Consider the following 14,015-nt stretch of genomic DNA (forward strand, 5'->3'; position numbering starts at 1 on the left):
CTTGAGTCGAACCACCACAGGATTTATGATTCTCTCCACTACAAACGGACCAATGAACTTAGGTGACAACTTCCTTGACTCCGTCCGTAGAGGAAGATCCCGTGTAGCCAACCAAACCTTATCTCCAACCGTATAAGCTGGGGCAGGAATACGGCGACGGTTCGCCTGTATCTGATACCGGTCAGAAACTCTAAGGAGAGCCTTCCTGGCCCGATGCCAGGTCCGGTGGCAACGACGAATATGGGTCTGGACAGAGGGAACCGAGAGATCCCTCTCCTGAGAAGGAAACAAAGGAGGTTGGTATCCGTAAAGGCATTGGAAGGGGGACATCCCAGTGGCAGATGAAGGAAGGGTATTATGGGCATACTCAACCCAGGGTAATTGAGATGACCAAGAGGTGGGATCAGAGGAGACAAGACAACGCAGCGTGGACTCCATCTTCTGGTTGGCTCTCTCCGCTTGACCATTAGATTGTGGGTGAAATCCAGAAGTGAGACTGACTGTAGCTCCAATGGCCAAACAGAAGGATTTCCAGACAGCAGAGGTAAACTGAGGACCACGGTCAGACACAATGTCACTGGGCAATCCGTGAACCCTGAAAACCTCCCTGACCAGGATCTCGGACGTCTCCGTAGCCGATGGAAGCTTGGAGAGAGGAACAAAATGAGCAAACTTGCTGAATCTGTCCACAATGGTCAGAATGACCGTGTTCCCAACAGAAGGGGGCAATCCCGTGACAAAATCCAGGGCCAGATGCGACCAAGGTCGCCGAGGAATAGGTAGGGGATGAAGAAGCCCAGAGCTGGGCCGATTGGTACTCTTGTTCTGGGCACAAACAGGACATGCGGCAACAAACCTCCGGGTATCTTCTCCCATGGCAGGCCACCAAAAACGTCTGCGCAGTAGTGCCATAGTCCGAGCAACGCCAGGGTGACAAGCTATCTTGCTGGCGTGGGACCACTGAAGGACAGCAGAACGGACCGACTCGGGTACGAACAACCGACCGGGTGGACCGTTACCGGGGCCGGGCTGCGTCCGAAGGGCCGCCATCACATCCTCCTCTATCCTCCATGTAACGGCTCCCACGACAACATTCTGGGGAAGAATCGTCTCAGTCTTGACCCCACTCTCCTCCGTCTTAGAGAACATCCGGGACAGGGCGTCCGCCTTCCCGTTCTTAGACCCAGGTCGGAAAGTCAGGGAAAAATTGAAACGTCCAAAAAACAAGGCCCACCTAGCCTGACGGGCGTTGAGACGTTTAGCCGATTGTACGTAAGCCAGATTCTTGTGGTCAGTCCAGACCACAAACGGTTGCTCCGCTCCCTCCAACCAGTGCCGCCACTCCTCCAAGGCAAGCTTCACAGCGAGAAGCTCCCGGTTACCCACATCGTAGTTTCTTTCAGCTGGAGAAAGACGACCAGAGTAGAAAGCGCAGGGATGGAGTTTACCGTCAGTGGAGCTACGCTGGGACAGGATGGCGCCCACACCCACATCAGAAGCATCCACTTCCACAACGAACTGACGGGAAGTGTCAGGTTGAGAGAGAATCGGGGCGTTGGTGAATCGGCTCTTCAAGTCCAGAAATGCTCGGTCTGCCTCAGGAGTCCAACAGAACTTTCTGGTGCAAGACGTCAGGGCAGTTAAAGGTGCAGCCACCCGGCTGTAGTCACGGATAAACCTCCGATAAAAATTCGCAAACCCCAGGAATCTCTGGAGCTGCAATCTTGTACCGGGCTGGACCCAATCCCGAACCGCCCGAACCTTCTCTTGGTCCATCTTGATCTCTCCCCTGGATATGATGTACCCGAGGAAGGACGTTGTATGGGCGTGAAAATCACACTTCTCCGCCTTCACGAACAGACGGTTCTCCAATAACCGCTGCAGGACCTGCTTGACATGCAGAACGTGGCTAGAAAGCTCCTTTGAGAAGATGAGGATATCATCCAGGTAAACGAACACAAAAATCCCAATCATATCTCTCAAAACGTCATTCACCATACTTTGGAACACCGCCGGAGCGTTGGTCAGTCCAAACGGCATCACCTGGTACTCAAAATGTCCCATCGGAGTATTGAACCCAGTCAACCACTCGTCCCCCTCCTTGATCCGAACCAAATGATAAGCATTACGTAAATCAAGCTTCGTAAAAACCGTAGCACCCTGTAAGGAATCGAAAGCCGAGCTCATCAAGGGCAGGGGATACTTGTTCTTAACCGTAATCTCATTCAAACCCCGATAATCAATACACGGTCGAAGAGAACCATCCTTCTTGCTCACAAAAAAAAATCCTGCTCCCAAAGGTGATGACGATGGCCGAATGAGACCTGTAGCTAGAGACTCCTTGATGTAGGTCTCCAAGGCCTCACGTTCCGGTCGAGAGATACTGTATAACCGTCCCTTGGGAAAGGCAGATCCAGGAAACAGATTAATCGCACAATCATAAGGTCGGTGGGGAGGAAGAGACAGAGCCTTCTGTTTACTGAATACCTCACCCAACTCGTGATATGTTTCTGGAACCAGGGACAAATCAGGAGGAGCAGAGTCACTGACCTGACTGGAAACAGCAGGAGAACAGGCAGTCCTAAGGCAGTTAGCATGACACTCAATGCTCCAACTAGTTACCTTCCCTGTCACCCAATCAAACGAGGGATTGTGTTCCTTCAGCCAGGGGTAACCAAGAACCAGAGGAACATGGGGCGAGGACAAAATGAAGAAAGAGATAAACTCTGAATGATTTCCCGACACCAACATCTTAACCGGTTCAGTCCTCATAGTGATCCGTGCCAGACTACTGCCGTTCAGAGTGGTTGCTTCAATGGCTTCCGGCAATTGCTCCTTGGAAAGCCCCAGCTGTTCCACCAAGTCGGCATCCATAAAGTTGCCATCGGCACCTGAATCGATAAAAGCGTTCAGGTCAAAACTCTGATCCTTATTCATAAGGGTCGCAGGAAAACGGGGTCTGACAAGATCCTTGAGAGATTGAAACTGGCTCGCTAAAATTCCTCCCAAATTTAGCGAGCCGGGCAGTTTAACGGGCGCTGTGGACAAGCGGAGTTGTAATGTCCCGATCTACCACAGTAGAAAGAGCTATTGGTCTCACGTCTACTTTGGCGCTCCTCCTTAGTTAGCCCGTGTCGCCCCACTTGCATTGGTTCAGAATCTGGTGGCAAGACTCCTCCACTAATCCCTTGTGGAGAATAACGATCAATACGTCCTGGTTCACCTCCTGAACCGAATGGTAACCGAGTTACAGATTGATTGGATAGACCCCACTGCTTCTCCCTCCTTCTCTCTCGGACTCTATTATCAACCCGAATAGATAAAGCGACCAAGCTGTCTAAGTCACTAGGCTCTGGATAAGAAATCAGCTCATCCTTAAGTTCATCTGACAACCCCTTGTAAAAAACCGCTTGTAGTGACTCCTCATTCCAACCACTCTCCACAGCCAATGTCCTGAACTCAATCATAAAATCTGCCACACTGCGATCTCCTTGGCGAAGAGAGAACAAACGTTTAGCTGCGTCCTTACCTCGGACTGGATGATCAAAAAGCTTCCTCATCTCTCCCGTGAACTCCTGATATGAAGCCGTGCAGGTTCCCTGTCGTTCCCAAACGGCTGAAGCCCATTCCAGAGCTCTTCCACGCAACAGTTCAATAACAAAGGCTATCCTAGCCTTGTCAGTGGCGTAAGAATGGGGCTGTAGATCAAACACTAACCCACACTGCATAAGAAACGAACGGCATTTTCCCAAATCCCCTTCATATTTATCAGGCGTCGGTACCTTGGGTTCACGAAATGGAACCGCTTCAGACACGGCAGGTGAGATGAGTGAAACCGGTAGTGAATGAATCACCTGCAAACTGAGCTGATCCTGGACTTGTGTCAAGCTAGCAGATAAATTCTGGATCGAACTCGCTATCTCCTGTAGCGCCGTATTGTGTTGTCCCAATTTCTTCTCCTGCAGGGTAATGGCATGGCAAACGGAGTCCAGGTCCGCTGGGTTCATTACTGGCCGGATCGTTCTGTCACGATCTTTCAAGATCGAACCCAGAAGCAGACCAGGACAAGGAGCGTAGGAAGAAGGTGAGTATTTATTTACAGTGAAATGTGAAAAGGTAGATATATCCAGATGGCGTAACGGGCAGCGGTGGTGAGTAGATGAGAGGAAATAGGTGAATCCAATGTAGTAGCAGAATCCTCTGTCAACCAGGCGGGAATGGAGTGAATGATCCAGGTGAGTAACTGAAGACAAAACAAACGGAGGTAAGTTCAAGGCAAGCAATACGTAAATGAAAACAACAAAACAAATTCTATCCAACTGGAGTCTGGTACTCAGGCACAACATACTGTTCATGGCTAACGATCCGGCAGGGAATGGAAGTCAGGTCAGAGCTTTTGAAGGGTAGAGATGATGATCAGGACAGGTGTGCAGATTACTGACGGGAAACAGGTGCGGGTGAAATCAATCTCCCAATGAGCTAATTCGCCTGGCAACCAGACAGGGTGCGTTCCAGGACACCTGAAACACACTCCAGGACAGACACACAGGCAAACCCAGACTCAGGAAGCGGGATTCGTGACAGTAACTGAGTCAGGTTTGTAGGCCTTTTTGCTCACACACGCTTTTTCAGTTTTGCCCACAAATCTTCTATAGGATTGAGGTCAGGGCTTTGTGATGGCCACTCCAATACCTTGACTCTGTTGTCCTTAAGCCATTTTGCCACAACTTTGGAAGTATGCTTGGGGTCATTGTCCATTTGGAAGACCCATTTGCGACCAAGCTTTAACTTCCTGACTGATGTCTTGAGATGTTGCTTCAATATATCCACATAACTTTCCATCCTCATGATGTCATCTATTTTGTGAAGTGCACCAGTCCCTCCTGCAGCAAAGCACCCCCCCACAACATGATGTTGCCATCCCCGTTCTTCACGGTTGGGATGGTGTTCTTCAGCTTGCAAGCATCCCCCTTTTTCCTCCAAACATAATGATGGTCAGTATGGCCAAACAGTTCTATTTTTGTTTCATCAGACCAGAGGACATTTCTCCAAAAAGTACGATCTTTGTCCCCATGTGCAGTTGCAAACCATAGTCTGGCTTTTTTATGGCGGTTTTGGAGCAGTGGCTTCTTCCTTGCTGAGCGGCCTTTCAGGTTATGTCAATATAGGACTCGTTTTACTGTGGATATTGATACTTTTGTACCTGTTTTCCTCCACAATCTTCACAAGGTCTTTTGCTGTTGTTCTGGGATTGATTTGCACTTTTCGCACTGAAGTACGTTCATCTCTAGGAGATAGAACGCGTCTCATTCCTGAGCGGTACGACAGCTGCGTGGTCCGATGGTGTTTATACTTGCGTACAATTGTTTGTACAGATGAACGTGGTGCCTTCAGGTGTTTGGAAATTCCTCCCAAGGATGAACTAGACTTGTGGGGGTCTGCAATTTTTTTTCTGAGGTCTTGGCTGATTTCTTTTGATTTTACCTAGATGTCAAGCAAAGTGGCACTGAGTTTGAAGTTAGGCCTTGAAATACATCCACAGGTACACCTCCAATTGACTCAAATGATGTCAATTAGCCTAGCAGACACTTCTAAAGCCATGACATAATTTTCTGGAATTTTCCAAGCTGTTTAAAGGCACAGTCAACTTAGTGTATGTAAACTTCTGACCGACTGGAATTGTAATACAGTGAATTATCAGTGAAATAATCTGTCTGTAAACAATTGTTGAAAAAATTACTTGTGTCGTGCACAAAGTAGATGTCCAAACCGACTTGCCAAACTATAGTTTGTCAACAAGAAAGTTGTGGAGTGGTTGAAAAATGAGTTTTAATGACTCCAACCTAAGTGTATGTAAACTTCTGACTTCAACTGTATATATATATAAACGTCTTTATCTTTCTGCATCCAAGTTAGTCCAAGTCAATGTCTGCAATTCTTTCTGTTTTCTAAATGGCATTTAAGATGATATAGATGTTTTTCTCCTAGGGAATAGCTAGGTTTTATTAAAGTAAAAATGTCATGTCATTACAAATTAGGACTTAAAAGAATTAGATTATATTATATATTAGATTTTCTTCCATTAGGATAGTTCCAAAAACATAAATTATTTTTTAATTCCCCTCTATAAGTGTGCCTATTCCTCACTGTCTCTGAGTGTTCCCCAGACAGTCAGGTGCTGGTGGACTGATGATGATGATACTAATGACACTGAACTGTGACTCTGCTCTCCAGAGCTTTCCCACACTCTGCCCATTGAGAGAGATTCCATGAAACAATAGAGTGTGCATTGTTAAATGCTAATTCATTGCCCATCAATCCCTTAGTGGTAAAGTTTGTTTTTCAATCAAGGAGGTGGTAATATAAATATTTGGACTAATTGATGATTTGGAAATACTCTTGGTAGACTATACAAGAATAAACAAGTTTCATTCAAAATCCTGTTTCCCATATGGCAAATTATTATTGATGTTTTTATTAGAATAAGAACTTTAACAAAAGGCTATATTTAAAAATAAGACTATGACATGTAGTTATTTTTGCCAGACTCTTTTTATTAATGTCTTTGGTTTGGGAAATTATGTGAACAAAATTCCTCTCCCTATCCCTTGACACCAGTAGGTAGGGGTCTGAGTCTATTGTCCCAAAGAGGCTCTGTGAGTGTGTTTTCCTGGGTTTCCCACACTTTCTCCATTCACTGATTTGCTTTCAATGGAAGAACAATATAAGTGTGTCTTATTATTCATACCATTAGCTATGCAGTTGAGTCCAATCCCAGACAAAGAAGGCTACTCTGTGTCTGTCTGCCCACCTGACTATGATAAAACGAGGTTATCAAGAAGCTTTATTTTTACAAGACACCCCAAAAATCTACCTAGCATCAACATATTAGCCAACTCAAGATACAGAACACCTGTAATCTATGGAACAATGCAGAACAGATTTTTCAATATAAAATGTGTAAAGCATGCTCAGTATAAAAAGTAGGAAAAATGTTGCGTAGGAAAGTAGTATGAGTTTCAGTAATATGAGTGTCTCCTTCTTCTGTAAACTAAAGTCACTCTTCTGTGCTTGCGGACAACCACCAACGTAGACAAATGCTCTGTCACACTAATGCTGTCGTTCACTTGCTAGTAGGAACTATGAAACTCGTACGACTTGCTAACTGGTCGAACGCGGCACGTGTTTAACTATAACCCATAGCCACGGGAAGTAGGGGTGCTGAAAAATTCCCCAGTAAATTCAGAATAAAAATATATGTATATTAATTTTTTTTAAACATTGATTTTTACAAAAGTAGTGCACTGGGCCTTTAATAGTCCTGTATTAGTGTACTGATATATGGCAAAAAGATTAGTCCAGCCCCCCCCCCAAACTACTTCCCGCGGCTATGCTACAACCTATTAGCGAGTCATACATTTCCGCGTTTTGTAGTTGCGACTAGCACGTCAACACGGCATTAAGCCTGTTGAAGCAAGTCAAAGTTCGGTAGCCGAAGTCTACGCCCCTTCGTCAGTGATTGGTCAACAGTCCTTCTAGTAGGAGCCGGACTGTGGCCTGAATTCTTTAATAGTGTTTGTTGTCATTCAACTATAGACAACTAGTTTTCATGCATATTTTCACTTGAGAGGTGACTAGGTGTCATGCACATTTTTTCATTTCAGAAGTACTGCACCAAACATCTTAGTTAAAATGTAAAATTGCGCGACTAAGACATTGGCAAAAACGTCAAAATTAATTACAGATTTCCTGATTTGTCTTAAATTAATTTGGACTATTTTGAGGAAAAGTATAGTGATTGCTTCGGCATCTCAAGAGAGACAAAGAGTAATATTGCCGCTTTTTTCTCGTTGTTCAAACAAAGGTATTTTAAGAGAGTGTGAGCCACAAATGTTCGCTTAGCCTAGCTGAGTTCTGGTAGGAGCAAACTGAACCTACCTAGTATGCAGGTGCCTTTACTGTATTTGATTGTAAAAATGTATCATCATAAATTGATAATAATTTCAGAGGTATTAGTGATACATGTCTCATACCTCTAAACGCTCATCTAAATTCATTCACATAGAATATGAAATACATATTGGACAATCTTACATTCATGACATAAACCATTGAATCTTTATTTCCTAGGATCTAAGACTTTAGGGTGTCAAATGACCATTACTCAGACTCTAACACAAAGTATAGGATTTTAATAAACCACAAACAATCAGCCACATTTCAAGATTGTTTTTATTTTCATATAGAGAATACGTTTCTTAATTGTTAAGAACTTAAACTTCGTGATTAAGCATCACTACAATTGCGAGAAAACAGCTTCAAGTCACACAGGCACTCATCATAGAGTGTGGGTTACATTACATAGACAAATGCAGCTTTAAAAACAAAGCAGACATATGTTAGATATCTCAATATACGAGAATTAAAAAATTGTAATACAAACCAACACAAATTGGTAGTTCATCACAAAAACCAGGCTTGGATATCAAGCAAATCAATTAAAGTTTTTTAAGTCATCAACAAGAATATATTTTCTGAAATTCATTAACAGAAGGATAGTGTTGCACAATTAAATAATTTAAACATTCTTTGCTATCTCACCCAATGTGGGTAATAAATAGATTATAATGAACAGTCAACAATATAGGAATTTTCTTACAAAGTAAAAATAACTTTACATAATACTCATGTTAAATGAAAAGTGATGATATCAATATGAACTTTCATTAGGAAGGCTTTTCACATATTCATGAAAAAATTATTAACACAATCAAATTAAAACTTTGACATTTTCTGCAGAAGGAGAAGACTGTCTCTTCCTATTATCATTACTGTCCATTAATGTTAGACCAACATGGTCCATTGTGTTTGTCTGAGTGGAGCTTTTAAGTCTGTAGAACTCTACCAAGACCTCCAGAGGGCGCTGTTCACTGGACTCTTGTCTTTGCTGATGCTGTGCTGGGTTGGGGAGCTGAGCTGAGCTGAGGCAGGTCACTCTCCCTGCGGTTCTTATCAGAGGATGGCTGCATGCTCTGGAAGTGGCTCAGCAGTCTTCTCTGGGACTCTGTCGTCACCTCATCCTTGGACAGGAAGTGGACAATATCTTGGACACAGCTGGAGTAACCCTGATTGACAGGTGCTGAGCAGGAGGAGGAACTCACTGGTTGATACTGTTGCTGTCCTCTTAGAAAGCAAACTGGCATCTCCAGGATGTCAGCTTTCTCCAGCTTGGAGTCAGGCTGCTGGTTGAGGATCTCTGGAAACACAGAAGACTTGAGCTGCTCAATGCTGCTGTTGTTACGATCTTTCAGCACTGGCTTTCTTAGCTGCAAGAAGAGGAGGATCATTAATAACCTTATTCTGATATATAACATTAATGAAACACATAAAAAATCTGTCTAATGAACTTAACTTCCTTGAATTTGAATCTCACTTTACCTTGTTGGTCAGAGTCAGGTGCTCCTTAGAGTAGATCATTGCTGATGTGATTTAAGGTGTCGTGGCTGGATGTCTGTGCTGTAGAGGTCTTTGTGTAGAGATAATCTGATTTCTACTGGTTTCATCTCTCCTATATATAGTCCCAAATCTGCATATGAATGTGTGTGTCTTGGGCTTGTAGGAGAATCTCACAGTCTGTAGCCAATGGGTGAGCTTGGGAGGACAATGAGGAATGTGGAGCTGCCACATGCTCAGTGTTCTTATTACTGGGGGACAATGGTCACATCTCAGGGGAACAGGTGGAGGGTGATGGAGAGTGACTCACAGAGTGCTGTGTGAATCTGGGAAAGTGGTGACTCCCAGATCTGCTGCCTGATGTTGGGATCAATGACATTGACAGAGCACACACTCATCATCACAATTTACACATGTGAGAATGACTCAAATACTTTCCAATAAAACAGTGTTTCCTAATATTTTTTTTCCCTAATAATTTTGCTCGTATTGCCTAATTAGTCGAATTTAATAACTCAATATAACCAATTTCTTGATTTCCTCCTTTTATAACTGCCAAAACTTTAAAATATTTTAGATGTCTAGCTGTTCAGATGATTCAGAGAATATTCATTTTCTTTTTCAATAATTTTACTGCTTTATAAATATATCTATCATGTCCAAAACACAACTTCAAATCAAATAAAATCAAATTTTATTTGTCACATGCTCCGAATACAACAGGTGTAGACCTTACAGTGAAACGCTTACTTACGAGCCCCTAACCAACAATGCAGTTTCAGTGCAACTTTATTTTTATTTATTTCACCTTTATTTAATCAGGTAGGCCAGTTGAGGACAACTGCGACCTGGCCAAGATAAAGCAAACAGTGCGCCAAAAACAACAACAGAGTTACACATAAACAAACGTACAGTCAATAGCACAATAGAAAAATCTATGCACAGTGTGTGCAAATGTAGAAGAGTAGGGAGGTAAGGCAATAAATAGGCCATGGAGGTGAAATATTTACAATTTAGCATTACACTGGAGTGATAGATGTGCAGATGATGATGTGCAAGTAGAGATACTGGAGTGCAAAAGAGCAAGAGGATAAGTAACAATATGGGGATGAGGTAGTCGGGTGTGCTATTTACAGATTGTCTGTGTACAGGTACAGTAATCGGTAAGCTGCTCTGACAGCTGATTCTTAAAGTTAGAGAGGGAGATATAAGACTCCAGCTTCAGTGATTTTGGCAAAACTGGATGGAAAGGCGGCAAAAGGAAGTGTTGGCTTTGGGGGTGACCAGTGAAATATACCTGCTGGAGCGCGTGCTACGGGTGGATGTCGCTATGGTGACCAGTGAGCTGAGATAAGGTGGGGCTTTACTTAGCATAGACTTATAGATGACCTGGAGCCAGTTTGGCCACGAATATGTAGTGAGGGCCAGCCAACAAGAGCATACAGGTCGCAGTGGTGGGTAGTATGTGTGGCTTTGGTGACAAAACAGATGGCACTGTGATAGACTACATCCAGTTTGCTGAGTAGAGTGTTGGAGGCTATTTTGTAAATGACATCGCCGAAGTCAAGGATCGATAGGATAGTGAGTTTTACGAGGGTATGTAGCAGCATGAGTGAAGGATGCTTTGTTGCGAAATAGGAAGCCGATTCTAGATTTAATTTTGGATTGGAGATGCTTAATGTGAGTCTGGAAGGAGAGTTTACAGTCTAACCAGATACCTAGGTATTTGTAGTTGTCCACATATTCTAAGTCAGAACCGTCCAGAGTAGTGATGCTAGTCGGGTGGGATGGTGCGGGCAGCAATCGGTTGAAGAGCATGCACTTAGTTTTACTTGCATTTAAAAGCAATTGTAGGCCTCGGAAGGATTGGTGTATGGATTTGAAGCTAGTTTGGAGGTTTGTTAGCACAGTGTCCAAAGAAGGGCCAGATGTATACAGAATGGTGTCATCTGCGTAGAGGTGGATCAGAGAATCACCAGCAGCAAGAGCGACATCATTGATATATACAGAGAAAAGAGTTGGCCCGAGATTTGAACCCTGTGGCACCCCCATAGAGACTGCCAGAGGTCCGGACAACAAGCCCTCCGATTTTCACACTGACCTCTATCTGAGAAGTAGTTGGTGAACCAGGCGAGGCAGTCATTTGAGAAACCAAGGCCGATAAGAATACGGTGATTGACAGAGTCAAAAGCCTTGGCCAGGTCGATGAAGATGGCTGCACAGTACTGTCTTTTATCGATGGCGGTTATGATATCGTTTAGGACCTTCAGCGTGGCTGAGGTGCACCCATGACCAGCTCGGAAACCAGATTGCATAGTGGAGAAGGTACGGTGGGATTCGAAATGGTCTGTGATCTGTTTGTTAACTTGGCTTTCAAAGATTTTAGAAAGGTAGGGTAGGATGGATATACATACGTAGGTCTATAACAGTTTGGGTCTAGAGTGTCACCCCCTTTGAAGAGGGGGATGACCGCGGTAGCTTTTCAATCTTTGGCGATCTCAGACGATACGAAAGAGAGGTTGAATAGGCTGGTAATAGGGGTTGCAACAATTTCAGCGGATCATTTTAGAAAGAGAGGGTCCAGATTGTCTAGGCCAGCTGATTTGTAGGGATCCAGATTTGCAGCTCTTTCAGAACATCAGCTGTCTGGATTTGGGTGAAGGAGAAGGGGGCTTGGGCAAGTTGCTGCAGGGGTGCTGAGATGTTGGCCGGGGAAGGGGTAGCCAGGTGGAAAGCATGGCCAGCCGTAGAAAAATTCTTATTGAAATTATCGATTATCGTAGATTTATCGGTGGTGACAATGTTTCCTATCCTCAGTGCAGTGGGCAGCTGGGAGGAGGTGCTCTTATTCTCCATGGACTTTACAGTGTCCCAAAACTTTTTGGAGTTGGTGCTACAGAATGCAAATTTCTGTTTGAAAAAGCTAGCCTTAGCTTTCCTAACTGACTGAGTATATTGGTTCCTGACTTTTCAGTTCCCTGAAAAGTTGCAAATCGCGGGGGCTAATCGATGCTAATGCAGAACACCACAGGATGTTTTTGTGCTGGTCAAGGGCAGTCAAGTCTGGGGCTATATCTGTTCTTAGTTCTACATTTTTTGAATGGGGCATGCTTGCTGGATATAGCCTGTCTTACTGTATATAGTCTGTCTTTTTACTGTTGTTTTATTTCTTTACTTACCTATTGTTCACCTAACACCTTTTTTGCACTATTGGTTAGAGCCTGTAAGCATTTCACTGTAAGGTCTACCTCTTGTATTCGGCGCACGTAACAAATAAACTTTGATTTGATTTGATATTTAAGATGGTGAGGAAAGCACTTTTAAAGAGCAACCAGGCATCCTCTACTGACGGGATGAGGACAATATCCTTCCAGGATACCCGGGCCAGGCCTGCTCGCTGAAGTGTTTCAGGGAGCGTTTGACAGTGATGAGGGGTGGTCATTTGACCGCGGACCCATTACGCACAAAGGCAATGAGGCAATGATCGCTGAGATCCTGGTTGAAGACAGCAGAGGTGTATTTAGAGGGCAAGTTGGTCAGGATGATATCTAAGAGGGTGCCCATGGTTACGGATTTAGGGTTGTACCTGGTAGGTTCCTTGATAATTTGTGTGAGATTGAGGGCATCTATCTTAGATTGTAGGACGGCCGGGGTGTTAAGCATGTCCCAGTTTAGGTCACCTAACAGTACGAACTCTGAAGATAGATGGGGGGCGATCAATTCACATATGGTGTCCAGGGCACAGCTGGGGGCTGAAGGGGGTCTATAACAAGCGGCAGTGGTGAGAGACTTGTTTCTGGAAAGGTGAATTTTTAGTAGAAGTAGAAGTTCAAATTGTTTGGGCACAGACCTGGATAGTATGCCTGCAGAGTTCTGTCAATCTCTGCAGTAGATTGCAACTCCGCCCCCTTTGGCAGTTCTATCTTGTCGGAAAATGTTATAGTAAGGGATGGAAATTTCAGGATTTTTTGGTGGCCTTCCTAAGCCAGGATTCAGACACGGTTAGGATATCCGGGTTGGCGGAGTGTGCTAAAGCAGTTAATAAAACAAACTTAGGGAGAAGGCTTCTAATGTTAACATGCATGAAACCAAGGCTTTTACGGTTACAGAAGTCAACAAATGAGAGCGCCTGGGGAATGGGAGTGGAGCTAGGGGCTGCAGGGCCTGGGTTAACCTGTACATCACCAGAGGAGCAGTAGGATAAGGATACGGCTAAAGGCTATAAGAATTGGTCATATTGTGCGTTTGGAACAGAGAGTGAAATGAGCAGATTTCTGGGCGAGGAAGAATAGATTCAAGGCATAATGTACAGACAAGGGTATGGTAGGATGTGAATACAGTGGAGGTAAACCTAGGCATTGAGTGACGATGCGAGAGGTTTTGTCTCTAGAGGCACCATTTAAGCCAGGTCACTGCATGTGTTGGGGGTGGAACAAAAGGGCTAGCTAAGGCATATTGAGCAGGGCTGGAGGCTGTACAGTGAAATAAGACAATAATCACTAACCAAAACAGCAGTAAACAAGGCATATCGACATTAGGGAAGAGGCATGTGTAGTCGAGTG

General features: G+C 44.2%; 1 pseudogene; it reads right to left on the minus strand.

Annotated features, from left to right (window-relative positions):
* Window positions 1-8,927: 8,927 nt before the first annotated feature.
* On the minus strand, window positions 8,928-9,687 carry LOC120020512 (annotated as a pseudogene).
* Window positions 9,688-14,015: the final 4,328 nt, after the last annotated feature.

The sequence above is a fragment of the Salvelinus namaycush genome, chromosome 2 (genome assembly GCF_016432855.1).
Source record: "Salvelinus namaycush isolate Seneca chromosome 2, SaNama_1.0, whole genome shotgun sequence".
NCBI lineage: Eukaryota > Metazoa > Chordata > Actinopteri > Salmoniformes > Salmonidae > Salvelinus > Salvelinus namaycush.